A 15,346-nucleotide genomic window follows, 5' to 3' on the forward strand; every position below is an offset into this window, starting at 1 on the left:
ATTTTTACATCAGACAAACAGATTTCAAAGAACAGTTAAAAATGACAAAGAGAGACATTATATAAAGATAAAAATACTAGTTCAACAGGAAAATATCACAATCCTAAATACATATGCATGTAACACTGGAGCTCCCAAATTTATAAAACAGTTACTACTAGCCCTAAGAAATGAGATAGACAGAAACACAATAATAGTGGGGGACTTCAGTACTTCACTGACAGCACTACACAGGTCATCAAGCCAGAAAGCCAACAAAGAATCAATGAACTTGAACTATACCCAAGAGTAAATGGACTTAACAGATATTTATAGAACATTCTACCCAACAACTGCAGGAGATATATTCTATTCATCAGCACATGGAATATTCTCCAAGACAGACTATATGATAGGCCAAAAACCAAATCTCAATAAATTGAAGGAAATCAAAATTATATCAAGGATTCTCTCAGTCAGTCTACAGTGGAATAAAATTGGAAATCAACTCCAAAAGGAACTCTCAAAACCATGCAAATACATGGAAAATAAATAACTTGCTCCTGAATGATTTTTGGGTCAACAATGAAATGAGGTTAAAAATTTAAAAAATTCTTTGAACAATCATAGTGACAACACCTATCAAAACCACTGGGATATAGCAAAAGCAGTGCTAAGAGGACAGTTCATAAGATTAAATGCCTACATTGAAAAGTCTGAAAGAGCATAAATAGACAATCTGTGGTCAAACCTCAAGGAACTGGAGAAACAAGAACAAAACAAACCCAAACCCAGCAGAAGAAAAGAAATAATCAAGATCAGAGCAGAACTAAATGAAATTGAAACAAAACAATACAAAAGATAAATGAAACAAAAAGCAGGTTCTTTGAAAAGATAAACAAAATTGATAGACCATTAGCAACATTAACCAAGAAAGAGAGAAGATCCAAATAAGCTCAATTAGAAATGAAGTGGGAGATATTACAACTGATATTATATAAATGCAAAAGATCACTCAAGGCTATTATGAGCACCTTTATGTATACAAACTAGAAAACCTAGAGATGGATAAATTCCTGGAAATACACAACCCTCCTAGATTAAACCAGGAGGAAATAGAAACTCTGAACAGACCAATAACAAGTAGCGAGATTGAAATGGCAATAAAAAACAATTGCCAACAACAAAAAAAGTCCAGGACCAGATGGATTCACAGCTGAATTCTATCAGACATTCAAAGAGGAATTGGTACCAATCCTACTGAGACTATTCCAAAAGATAGAGAAAGAGAGAATCCTCCCTAAATCATTCTATGAAGCCAGTATCACCCTAATACCTAAAGCAGGAAAGGACATAACAAAAAAATAAAACTGCAGACCAATATCCCTGATGAACATAGATGCAAAAATCCTCAACAAAATACTAGCTAACTGAATCCAACAGCATATCAAAAAGATAATCCGTCATGATCAAATGGGTTTTATACCAGGGATGCAGGGATAGTTTAACATTTGCAAGTCAATAAATGTGATACACAACATAAACAGAAGTAAAAACAAAAATCACACAATCATCTCAACAGATGCAGGAAAAGCATTTGACAAAATCCAGCATTGCTTTATGATTAAAATCCTCAGCAAAATCAGCACAGGAGTTACATACCTTAAGGTAATAAAAGCCATCTATGACAAACCCATAGCTAACATATACTGAATGAAGAAAAGTTGAAAGCATTTCCCCTGAGAGTCCTAGCCAGAGCAATCAGACAGGAGAAAGAAATAAAGGGCATCTGAACTGGTAAAGAGGAAGTCCAACTGCTGCTGTTTGTCAGTGATATGATCATATACCTAGAAAATCCTAAAGACTCATCCAAAAAGTTCCTAGAACTGATAAATGAATTCAGTAAACTTTCAGGACACAAAGTTAATGCACACAAGTCAGTAGCACTGCTATACACCAACAGCAACCAAGCTGAGAATCAAATTAAGAACTCAACCCTTTTTACAATAGGTGCAAACAAACAAACCAATAATATACCTAACCAAGGACGTGAAAGACTTCTACAAGGAAAACTACAAAACGGTGCTGAAAGAAATCATAGACGACACAAATGGTAACACATCCAATGCTTAGGGATGGGTAGAATCAATATTGTGAAAATGACCATACTGTCAAAAGCAATCTGCAAATTCAGTGTAATGCCTATCAAAATAGCACTGTCATTCTTCACAGAATGAAAAAAAGCATTCCTAAAAAAAAGCCCACATAGCCAAAGCAAGACTAAGCAAAAAGAACAAATCCAGAGGCATCACATTACCTGACTTCAAATTACATTAAAAGGCCATAGTCATCAAAACAGCATGATACTGGTATAAAAATAGGCACATAGACAAATGGAACAGAATAGAGAACCCAGAAATAAAGCCAAATACTTACAGCCAACTAATCTCTGACAAAGCAAACAAAAATATAAAGTGAGGAAAGGACATTTTATTCAACAAATGGTGCTGGGATAATTGGCAAGCTGCATGTAGAAGAATGAAACCAGATCCTCATCTCTCACCTTAAAATCAACTCAAGATGGATCAAAGACTTAAATCTAAGACCTGAAAACTTAAAAGTTCTGGAAGATAACATCAGAGAAATCCTTCTAGACATTGGGTTAGGCAAAGACTTCATGACCAAGAACTCAAAAGGAAATGCAACAAAAACAAAAATAGATGGGATTTAATTAAGCTAAAAAGCTTCTGCACAGCAAAAGATACAATCAGCAGAGTAAATCAGCAGAAGATACAATCAGCACTCCCACAGAGTGGGAGAAAATCTTCACAATCTATACATCTCACAAAGGACTAATATCCAGAATCTACAAGAAACGCAAATGAATCAGCAAGAAAAAAAGCAATCCCATCAAAAAATGGGCTAAGGGCATGAATAGACAATTCTCAAAAAAAGATATACCAGCGGCCAATAAACATATGAAAAAATGCTCAACATCACTAATGATCAGGGAAATGCAAATCAAAACCACAATGCAATACTACCTTACTCCTGCAAGAATGGCCATAATAAAAAAAAATAGATGTTTGCATGGATGTGGTGAAAAGGGAACACTTTTACACTGCTGGTGGGAATGTAAACTAGTACAGACTCTATGGAAAACAGTATAGAGATTCCTTAAAGAACTAAAAGTAGATATACCATTTTATTCAGCAGTCCCACTATTGGGTATCTACCCAGAGGAAACAGTCATTATATGAAAAAGATACTTGCACACGTGTGTTTATAGCAGCACAATTTGCAATTGCAAAAATATGGAACCAGCCCAAATGCCCATCAGTGAATGAGTGGATAAAGAAATTGTGGTATAATACCATGGAACATTACTCAGGAATAAAAAGGAATGAAATAATAGCATTCGCAGAAACCTGGATGGAATTGGAGACCGATATTCCAAGTGAAGTAACTTAGGAATGGAAAACCAAACATCATATGCTCTCACTCATAAGTGGGAGCTAAGCTATGAGGGTGCAAAAGCATAAGAATGATACAATGGACTCTGGGGACTTGGCAGAAAGGGTGGGAGGGGGCTGAGAGATAAAAGACTACACACTGGTTACAGCGTACACTGATTGGGTGGTGCGTGCACCAAAATCTCAGAAATCACCACTAGCAAACTTATCCGTGTCATGTAACACAACCTGTTCCCCAAAAACTATTGAAATAAAATAAAAAATAACAAGTAAAGCAGGTCATCACTCCATAGTCATTTTAAGATTTTTGTTGTCAGTGGTTCTCAAAGCCTACGAGGTACCCAAGACCCAATCAGGGGGACCTTGATATCATCTTTTCCAACTACATATATATGTGAGGCTGGATTTTCTTTATATGCTTGAACCAAATTGCACATGCAACAGATTTAATTCAGTCTTCTATTAAAACAGATTTTGAAGAGATTGGCGAAAATGCAAACAGGGCCGCTGTTATTATATTTTTGATTTGAAAAGTATACTATTATTTCATATGTTAAAATATGCTATTTTGTTGTAACGTATTCATTGATTATTTTAAAATCAATTTATTACAAATATCTTTAAACTGTTCCCCATTTTAATGCCTAATATAATAAATACATTTTACCCATGTAAATTAACACTCTTTGAGATCATTGATAATTTTTGAGAGCAGAAACCAGATAGTCTTGGCTATTCTTGATCTTTTGCATTTTTATATTAATTATAGAAACAGCTTGTCTAGTTCCCTAAAACCAGAAACACAAATCTGTTGCAATTCTCATTGTGACTGCTTTTAGTTTGTAGATCAACTTGGAGAGATTTATTTTTTAAATGTTAAGTTTTCTGGTCAATTAAAATATTGTATCTCTCAATTTAATAAGATTTCTTAACATTTTTCTCAATCTTTCACAGTGTTTTGGTCACATATTTTTATGTATTTTAAATAAAATCCATATTTTCATGTATTTTAAATAAAATCCATATATTTATGTATTTTAAATAAAATCTTTTAATTTTATTTTCTGCTTTTTGTTGCTGGTACATAGAAATATAGGTTAATTTTGTATGGTCACAATAAATAGCGCTTTGCTAAACTCACTTATTAGGTCTAATTATTTTTCTGATTTTTCTTTTTGATTTTCTAGTTATAGTTCAAGACCTCTGCTAACAGTGGCAGTTTATTTATTCATTTCCAATTCTTATGCTTTTATTTCTTGCATATTTTTCTTGCTAGAACAACATGGAATACAAGTAATCATATCAGGTATACTTGTCTTGGACCTGATTTCAAAGTAAAGTTTTCAACTTTTACCACTAACTGAAAACATCTTTAAATATTACAAGTTTTCTGTAATTACTCTTCCTTACATTAAGAAGTTTTCTTTCTATTAATATTAATCATTTGTTATGAGTTCATAATCATGAATAAATGTTGAATTATATCAAATGCTTTTCTGGTCTGTTGAGATAATTATTTTTTTCTTAATGTAGCGTACCATAGTGACTACTTTTTTTAAAAAAAATGTTTAGTATATTATTCCTGAAGTAAACTTCATTGTCATATTTTTCTTTTTTTTTTCTTTCTTTTTTTTTGAGATGGAGTTTCACTCTTGTTGCCCAGGATGGAGTGCAATGGTGCGATCTTTGCTCACTGCAGCTTCCGCCTCCCAGGTTCAATTGATTCTGCTGCCTCAGCATCCCGAGTAGCTGGGATTACAGGCATGTGCCACCACACACAGCTAATTTTGTATTTTTAGTAGAGATGGGGTTTCTCCATGTTGGTCAGGCTGGTCTTGAACTCCTGACCTCACGTGATCCACCCTCCTTGGCCTCCCAAAGTGTTGGGATTACAGGCGTGAGCCACTGTGCCCAGCCCTTTTTTTTAATATATGTTTCTAAATCAGTTTGCAAACATTAGGATTTTTGTATCTAGGTTTATAAATGGAATTGGTCTGTAAGTTTTCCTTTCTCAAAGTACCCTTAGGGTATCTTGACATTCCAGTTGAGCTAATAACCTTAAATGTTTGATAGAGTTCACCCTTGAGGCTACTGAGGTCAGTTCTCCTTGTGGTAATATTTTAAATTATGGATTCATTTTTTTATGGTTATAAGGCTATTTACATCTTGGTAAATTTATTGGCATGTTTTCCATAACATATAGCTTTATATATGTTGCATAACATATATGTAATGTCTGTAGGATCTTTGATGGTATTAGCTTTTCTCTCTCTGAAATTGATAATTTTTTACCTTTGTCTTATTTTTTATTTTCCAGATTATTCTACTTAGGGGTTTATTAATTTTATTATCTTTTCAAAGAACCAGGTTCTGGCTTGGAGAATTCTTTCTTATACATTGGTTTGTATTTCATTGATTTTTGTTCTTATTCTTATTATTTCTTTTTATCTACTTTTAGTTTACCTTTATCTCTTTTCTAACATCTTGAGCTAGATTCATAGCTTATTAACTTTTTAGTCCTATCCTTTCTCTCATCTATAAAACTGAAGCTGTAAATTTCTGGCTTTAGTTGCTTTTCATAACCTTGATATGTAGAATCTTAGCTATCCTTTAATTTAAAATATTTTCATATTTTCTTGTAATTTATTCATTGACCTATGGGTTGCAAATAATTATATTTCTTAATTTCCAAAACTTGTGGCAAGATATTATTGTTACTCATTTCTGTCTTAATTCTACTGTGATCAGATATTTTCTGTAGTATTTTAATAATTAAAATGTATTGAGATTTCCTTTGGTCAGTTTTTATAAATATTTTAGGTATCCTTGAAAATAATTTTTATTCTATAGTTGTAGGGAACAACAAACCATATATGTCTTATCAAGTCAAATTTGTTAATCTTTTTGTTTAAATCTTCTATGCCTTATTATATTTTTCCTGTCTTTTCCATGATATTGGGAAAGTTGAATTAAAAACCTCTATAATAATTATGAATTTCTCCTTGTGGTTATGTCAGTTTGTTTAGAATATTTTCAGTTGATTATATTAGTTGCATACAAATTTTGAAGTGTTTTATCTTACTGGTGAACTGAACATTTTATTCTTAAAATGTGCCTCACTTTTTTCCTTTTAATGCCTGTTGTCCTTAAGTTTACTCAGTTTGAATTAATGTCTTTATTTCAGTTTTTGTTTATTTTTTTACATGATACATTTTAAAAAAACGGTTTTACTTTCAGGTAATCTGTCTGTATGTTTTATATACAAACATGAGTCTTTTATTATAATCTTACAATCTTTGTCTTTTCATTGGAGTTTCCAATTCATTTACATTGAATATAATTACTAATCTTTTTGAGTTCAACTCTCCAATTTTCTTTGTGTTACCTCTTTCCCAAACCTGCTTTCTTAAAAAATTTCTTTCTGTTTTCTTTCCATGGGTAGATTAGTTTATATTATTCTACTTTGTTTACTGTTTATTTGGAAACTTTCTCTCTTGGAATGTTTGCTCTTTTAGTTTTCTAAATGGCAAGTAAGGGAAAAAAAATGCAATTTAAGCCAACTACTGACTTCCATGATGAATTTTATGCTGTTAAAAAAAAAATCCTGTTTCCTAAGCCATTATATAAAATGGGTAATTTTTATATCCTTATTAGCAAGTAAGTAGTAAAATTTAAAGGTGAGTGTATCTATAGCAAATATATCAAGTGCTTTAAAAAAATCTGTTTCAGAAGTAGTTACATTTTGGATACTGAGTTTAATGCCCCCTTTCCTTTTATATTTACATTTTATCCTTAAATAGCATTGACAATTGCACTTAGGTTGCAAATAATAGTGAAGAATGAGTTTTTCTTTTCTTTTTGACATGCTTAGCAAAGAAATAATATTGGGTATATTGAAAATGGCAACATTGTAGTTTAATTATGTGCATTTTGTCTCATATCTGGAGGGTCACGTAATCGGTGATCACTATATGATGTAGATATTTTGCAGACGTTTGTCATTCAATCACATAAATAAGCAATGCCTTCCTAAATCAAAAGACATAGAAGCAAAAGGAAGTATATAACCCAGTGGATTTTATTGTTCATAGCTTCTCTCCAGTTGTCTATTTTACATATAAAATGAAGTCTATTTTATCTTATATGTATGTTCCATTGCCCAGTTTGGAAATAAATTCGCAGTAAAATGATGATTAAAAAATAACCCCTAGTGGACAGTATTTTCCATTTTGACAAGAGCTTTCAAAGTCTTGATCTAGTGGAACAATCCAAGTCTTGTTCCATTTTGGAGTCAAAATTATGTTTGTTGTTACTTGCTTGTTTCATTTGAGGGTCTCCGTTGCTCTTCAAGTCACAGCATATACAAAGTCAGTGATTTTGTCTATAAGCACAGTTAACTTGACAAGCCTTTTCAAGGATGCTTAAGCCCAGCTGTCATAATTACATATAATTACAGGCTCTCCAGCCTCTTCTCAAACTTTTGGGTGAGAGAAAATTTACTGTTTCACGAGGATACTACTCTTAATTCCAGAAAGTTTTAGGTAAAAAGTTTATCTATTTTTAATCCAAATATCTTCTTCCTGTAATTGCTCCACTGAGTCTTCTTGTTCCCTGCTAAGCTGCAAAGCTTGGTTTAAACTGTCTGTCGTGGATGTTCTTGACAGCAGCCTGTGTGGCTCTTCAGAGAAGTTTTCCTCCCTCTGCCTGGTGGTCTCTGTTTATAGAGTGGCCATTCCATTTTCCCACTTTCTGCCTTCACCAGAGAAGAAGGAGGAGTGCGTCAAGAGGAGTTTTTGCTCTCCTCTAGATGCGTTCAGGAGTATTGAGGTTTCCTCTAAAGGGCAGAAAAGAAGTGGCATAGAAAGAGCAAAAGAGCTAGATAGGGAGAGAAACATGTATAAAAGAGATGAACATAGAAAAACAGAGAAAGAGACAGACAGCAGAAGGCAGAGGCACCAGGATGGAAGAGCATGGCCAGGGGCTGAATGATCATTTGTCAATATTCCCGTAGACTTCTCACTCTTGATATTTTATTTTTTTTAATGCAGCCGAAGGTCAATATATTTTGGCTATCTCATCACACTGTTGATTCACATTGAGCTTTTAGGCAAAACAGCTCTTTTTAGAGAACAAACACAACAGTAATTTAACTAACATTCATTGAGAGTTGAGTCTGTGACTTATAATTCTTTAAGGTCATTTAATCCGACAACACTCATAAAAGATCAGTACTGTTTTTATTATACCCATTTTACGGATGAATAAATGGAAACACAAAGAGGTTAAGCAACTTGCTCCAGTTCGTGCAATGAGTAAATGGTAGAGCAAAGATGCCAGACCATCTTCCCTATCCTGTGCTTGTGCTCACATAATTTTGATAACATCTGGACTATATTCATCTATATAATTTTATTTTTCATACATTTGGCCCATCATTTCATGCTGCTATTTTTAATCTCAACTCACCCATGTGTTGGCTGTTCCTCAGATTCTTTTTATTAGCAAATTATAAGCAAATCACTTTTTTCTTATTCAAAGCATTCACGGACTTGATGAACAGAATGGCCAAGGATGTGGTATAACGGTATATGCTTTGAGCCTTTTCTCCAAGTAATATTGATTCATGTACCCTTTACATCAGGACATTTATCATTATTTAGTACAATCTAGAATTAATATTCAGATATATTTTTCTATATTATTATTGATATTATGATATTTGTAGTATTTGACTGTAACTCATTTATGCCAAGTTTTTCTATTCTGATGGTTTACCAGTAGCCCTATCAAATTATTTATTGGAGTAAAATTATAGTTAAAAATCTCCCGAGTAGTTTTAATGGGATAATTTTTAAAGGTAATTGACATTTCAGTGATTTTGAATTATGCAAAATAGTTTTCTACAATTAGAGATTCTTCATCAGATCCTTAAAATATAGACATAAAGATGACTGTGTGTGTCTGTGTGGGCAGATATGCATGCATATATATGTGTATGTATAAACATTTTAGATGTATACATTTAGGCCAGCTTTATTTTTAAAAATTTAATTTGGGAAATATAAATTTGACTTTGTATAGTATTATAGTTCCAATCCTGGAAATTTTTCAGAGTTCAAACATTGAAAGTGGCTCAGGTAGTGAAAATAGTATTCAACTGGTGAAACTAGTCCAAGTAGTAAAGAACAGCATTTCTTTTTTGCCTTCTAGAATTGTCCAAGTTATAATCTTATATTATAACAAATATATGGCCCTTTTGGCATTGAGCAAACCACAGGTAGCAAGAAAGTGAGTTGAATTTGCAAATCGAAATATAGGGTGTTTTAGTCTTTTTCCTTCACCTCTTAATTTATTTCCAGATTGACTACTAGAAAGTGCAATTAAAAATTATCCATGTTGCAAAAAATATTGAATCACTGGATTTCTGTGGGGGTGTTTAGGCAAGTCATATTAGTAAGATATGAATTAAACTACCAAGGTATTTTATTAAATGATCAGGCATGGCAAGTACTCACTGAAAAATGCTTGAACAAGTAGTGCCAGGTTGATGTCCACTGGCAGCAGCATAAATTGTCCGACTTCCTTATCTTTGTTTCTGCAGCTTCTTTCTCTTATCAAAGAGAGAGAAAAAGCCTATGCATTTTGCAAATAGAAGATGGTCAGAGGGTGAAACAAAATTAGTATGTATGTCTGTAATTGCTCAATCATTTCCCCAAAAAATCACTGCAAATGACTCTCTTTTTCTTTGCAGGGATAATTGTGCACCTGTTTTTCAAGACACAAAAGCTGGTTTTGCCTTTGTGCATAAAATGTGATTTGGAGAATTTGGGGATCATGTAACCACATATTTACATAATCAAATGGCAAACTGCGACTTATTTTAAGCTCACAGATTCTTTGTTCTTCCTTACCCAACAATCATGTAAACAATGCTAAAAGCACTGGTGTTGGTCTGACACTTGGAGAGTTAGGTTTGATTTGTATAACACTATATCAAGGACACACAGCAGACTGATAGATACAAATGATTCTAGAACATTCTACTGAAAATACCTCCTATTTTCTGGTACATGCCAAAGCCATTTTTAGAATTTTTCATCTACCCACCTTGCACACATTACAATTTGTGTTCCCTGGGGGCAGGGGAAGACGTATAAGGTTTCTTGTTGATGATCCAAGAAATGTGAATAAAGTTGTTGGCAGATGGTTCGCACATTTCATTCTGAAATATCTTATAGTGACAAATAACAAGTGTATATAATTAGCTCTATGCAGATGGCATGCCAAGTGTTGATATTCATCTCTGCAAACTTTTTACAAAGATACTATTTTAAGAGTCAAGATTTAAAGACAGCCTATAAGCCCTCTAAAGAGGAATAAGCAGAGTTTTATCATAAAGGACCATGGTTATCCAGTAAACCTTTTCTAGACCAAGTTTCCCATCCTGAAACCATGTTGTATCCCAAGGGGAAGGAACCCTAAAGTCAATTGTGTCTGTAGCTACTGATCAGATTGATCTGTTTAGGTTGTTTTGATTGGATTGACAGAAGGCATGCACCAATGAGTTCAGAGGTGTGTGTTCACCAAAGTAAACCATGCTGCCCTTCTTTCTCTTCCTCCAACAAGCCACACCTTTGCATCTGCCTTTCTCTCTATCAGGAATGCTCTGCTCTCAAGTCATTTCATGGCTGGGGCCTCTCATCAGTCAGCTTTTAACCTAATTTGTCACCTCAGAAGGGCTTTCCCTGACCACCTACACACTACTTGTTCCTTCTCACTTGCCAGTTCTTCTAATTTTATTCTGGTTCATTTTTCTTATAGTTCTAATTACTACCTTTGAGATAAGTGATAAGTAAGGACCTTGATCTTATGGTTCACTATTTTATCCCCAGCCTTAATCACAGTGCATGGCCTGTGAGGGTTAAGGGACTTTTGTGAATGGCTCATGAGCTACTCACTAGTTATAGTTATTCAAATGTTTAATACTTTATTTGTATTTATCAAGTATTAGAACATACTCAGCCAAAATGAGCACATTGAGCTAATATTATCTTTGCTGTAAAGATTTTATTAGTTTTTTTCCCGATATTTGCTTTCATTTAGTTTGATGGGTACATATGGTAGACAGAGAAATGTGGATGCAGACCAGGACTTGAATATAAATAGAGAGCAGAATTTTATGTACTTGTTTTTTCTTTTATAGTTTACCAATAAATAGGAATCATGCCACATTTATTTGTTATTTATATATTGTCTACTGTGAGGTAATGTGCCTAACATATATTTTTTGTTATTAATTGAGGAGAGCAAAGATCACCTGGTGATCATCAAACAGGCCAGACAGAGACAAAACTCCTTATCTGGGGAATTTATAAGTAATTAGATTTCCTTATTATCTAAAGACAGCATCTGGTTCCAGGCCTCTTTCCAAAAAGAAACTTAGAAGTAACTAGAATTTCTGTACATCTCCGGAATGCATGCATGCCCAAACTCTTTGTACAACCCTTGCTGACATTAAGGCACCAAAATGTCTACAAATATAATCCTTTATCATGATCTACATGGCTAATTAAGGCAATAAAATGTCTACCCATATAATCCTTTATCATGATCTACGTGGCTAATATGGTCCAAAGTACCGTTAAGCTCCCACTTTAAGGTCCATAAATGTTCCTAAGGAAAACCCACCACAGCACATACACTCCTCTTTTGCTGAGGTACCCTGCACTCTTCTGCAGCATACTTTCTATCTAATAAAACTTTCCTTTTCAAACCTATACTGTCATCAGTAAATTATTCTTACCAACCTGCAAGTCAACCTCTTTGCAACGCTGGGGCCCTGATACCTCACCCGGCATTAATGCTGTACTGAATATATGAAAGGGAAAGTATTGGGGGACCTGCCCCGATAATCACGTAGGTTCTTTTCTATTTTCCTAATCGTCAGCTGGCTTCAGAAATAAAGGGACAGAGTACAAAAGAGAGAAATTTTAAAGCTGGGTGTCCATGGGAGACATCACACGTTGGTAGGATCCGTGATGCCCCACCAGCCACAAAAACCAGCAAGTTTTTATTGGGGATTTTCAAAAGGGGAGAGAGTGTGCAAATAGGTGTGGGTGACACACGTCAAGTACTTAACAAGGTAACAGAATATCACAAGGCAAGTGGAGGCAGGGCGAGATCGCAGGACCACAGGACCCAGGTGAAATTAAAATTGCTAATGAAGTTTTGGGCACCATTGTCATTGATAACATCTTATCAGGAGACAGCGTTTTGAGATCAACTGGTCTGACCAAAATTTATTAGGTGGGAATTTCCTCTTCCTAATAAGCCTGGGAGCGCTATGGGAGACTGGAGTTTATTTCACCTCTGCAATCTCGACCATAAGAGACAGGTACGCCCCGGTTGCGGGGGGCCAGTTCAGAGACCTACCCCTAGGTGCGCATTCTCTTTCTCAGGGACGTTCCATGCTGAGAAACAGAATTCAGCGATATTTCTCCCATTTGCTTTTGAAAGAAGACAAATATGGCTGTGTTCTGCCTGGCTCACCAGCGGTCAGAGTTTAAGGTTCTCTCTCTTATTCCCTGAACAATTGCTGTTATCCTGTTCTTTTTTCAGGGTGCCCACATTTCATATTGCTCACACACACCTGCTGTACAATTTGTGTAGTTAACGCAATTATTACAGGGTCCTGAGACGATATACATCCTTCTTGGCTGACAGGATTAAGAGATTAAAGCAAAGACAGGCATAGGAAATCACAAGGGTATTGATTGGGAAGTGATAAGTGTCCATGAAATCTTTACAATTTATTTTTAGAGATTGCAGTAAAGACAGGCATAAGAAATTACAAAAGTATTAATTTGGGAAACTAATAAATGTCCATAAAATCTTCATAATCCACGTTCTTCTGTCATGGCTTCAGCTGGTCCCTCCGTTTGGGGTCCCTGACTTCCTGCAACAGGAAAGTGTTACCTTATTGGTGAGACTGAATGCCTAGATTTTCATTGTGTTTCCTTCATACATTTAATATTATAATTTAAAAAACATTCAGTGTCTGGGCTCAAAAATTTATGTATAAGAAAATATTTATAATACAGGTTTCTGAGATTTGGTGGAGCTAATGAAGAGAATTTACTTGAAAGAAATAGAGGTAGATGTTAGTCTTCTTTTGCAAGATAAATTTTGGATGATTCTTTCAAAGAATAGCATCATTGAGTTTTCCTTTTGGTAATACCATATTTTCTGATAAATTGATGTATGTTTCATGGTGTGAATCACGGCTTACAATGTTTTTTTTCCCATCTCCTTTCACTGTAATTTTGAGATGTTTCCTGTTTCTTTAAAACAATTTGAGCGTTTGTCTTGATTCATAATCTTTTTCCAGATCTCAAATATTTGTGCCTCTGGTTTTAAGCAGAACAGCTGAAAATTTTGAGAACTCACTCAGTGAAACATAAACAACAGGTTTAAAGTACCAAAATGGAACATTACCTTCTTCCCCCTTGTCTTTTTAATTGTTAAATTTAAATGCTTTAGACTGAATATCCATAAAATGTAACGATTGCCTCAGCTGGGATTCTGTTGTCTTCCAATTTCTTCATGTATTTTTTAAAAATGCAACTGTCTTGTTTTTAAAGATGCTGCAGTTTCTACATGTTTTTTCTATTCTCTAAGCTTTTAGTGCACAGAGAAATCCTTATAATAGCCCTTTTTTCAACTTTCATTGCAAAAAGTTGGCCACATTAGTGACCAAATCTCTAAACTCTTAATTCCAGTGGGCCCCAATGTGCTGTGAATGGAAATCAACTGATTCTAATTGCTCCCTATTGGGAGGGCTTCCTGGAAAGCAGTTTTCTACATGTAACACTTCGGAAGCCATAGGAAGCCCAGCAAGAGCAGATGAGAAAAAACACTCCAAATCTGAAGTCTAGTAAACTGGAGTTACAAATCAGTTTCCATCTCACAGGACACTTTGCGGTGATGAGTGGTCTAGGCTGTGTATTCTCCCAGGGTAAACAACGCACATCTACATGCTGGACTAGAACTTAGCGTAAATGTTTTGCTTTAATTAACAAAAACATGAAAGAAAACATAAGTACTAATTTCCTTTTCTACCTTTATAAATACTCATTTCAGTTCATTTAATCCTTATTTCTGTCATAATTGCAAGCCCTCCAGGGCCATTGTGTCCTCTAAAGCTCCTAAGCCAATCACGACCAGGATAAATTGAATTAAAATAGTCTGCTGCCTTCTTCTTTCATTGATGAGCACTCATGTTTTCTTCCATAGTTTATTTTTCAAATAAAGTAAAATATTTATTATTAATTTCTAGTCTAGTGGGTATGTATGTGTTCTTTGCCATGGGAGATTGCACATTCATCGTTTCATCTGATCATGAGGAACCAGCAGACAAGCCTAAATTCAGAGGCATTCTTCAAAAATAACTGATCTGTACCCTTGGAAATTATCAGTAACATGAAAGACCAAGAAAGGCAGAGAATGTTACAGATAAAGGAGACTAAACAGATAGGACAACTGAATAATCCAGGATTGTCTTTTGCTTATGGGTACAAATGGAGCAATCAGAGAGCTCTGAAAAAGGCCTATAGATTGGTGGCACTATCGTATCAAAGTTACTTTCTTCACCTGTAATTCCAGCTACTCAGTGAACTGAGGCAGGAAAATTGCTTGAACCTGGGAGGCGGGGGTTGCAGTGAACCGAGATAGTGCCAATGCACTTAAGCCTGGGTGACAGAGCAAGACTCCGTCTCAAAAAAAAAAAGTTACCTTCCTGACTTTGATAATTATGTTATGATCATGTAAAAGGACATCTCTGTTGTTAGAAAACTTAAATGGAAGCACTTGGAGAAGCAAATGGGGAAAATTTCTGC

The sequence above is a fragment of the Gorilla gorilla genome, chromosome 12 (assembly GCF_029281585.2).
Source record: "Gorilla gorilla gorilla isolate KB3781 chromosome 12, NHGRI_mGorGor1-v2.1_pri, whole genome shotgun sequence".
In the NCBI taxonomy this organism is placed as follows: Eukaryota; Metazoa; Chordata; class Mammalia; order Primates; family Hominidae; genus Gorilla; species Gorilla gorilla.